This window comes from Cyprinodon tularosa, unplaced genomic scaffold (genome assembly GCF_016077235.1).
Source record: "Cyprinodon tularosa strain WSP-4 unplaced genomic scaffold, ASM1607723v1 ctg992, whole genome shotgun sequence".
Lineage (NCBI taxonomy): Eukaryota > Metazoa > Chordata > Actinopteri > Cyprinodontiformes > Cyprinodontidae > Cyprinodon > Cyprinodon tularosa.
In genome coordinates, this window is record NW_024039776.1 from 251,046 (window position 1) to 251,394 (window position 349).

The following is a 349-nucleotide window of genomic DNA, read 5'->3' on the forward strand; positions in this document are numbered from 1 at the left end:
CAAAATAAAAAAAGCAAGTTCAGAAAAATGTAACAAGAAAAGGAAAATTTTGATAAACGTAAAAGACAAAGTGAGGAGTAAATGAAACATATATAGATAGCTTAATTAAGAATTTATTGTATTAAAAAGTCCAAATTCTGTCAGTAATGTTTAAAGGACCGGAAGTGGGTTAGAACCAGCAGATGGCTGGAGGGGGATGAGTCGTTTATAAAAAACGGGTTGGTGGATGGAAAAACAAGTCAGGTAGATGAGGACGAGGACGATGAGGAAGGCTGGACAGCAGCCTGAAACATTATAAACGTAGACGCCTCATTGGACGCTGGATGACGTGCCTAGAAGGCGGCCATCT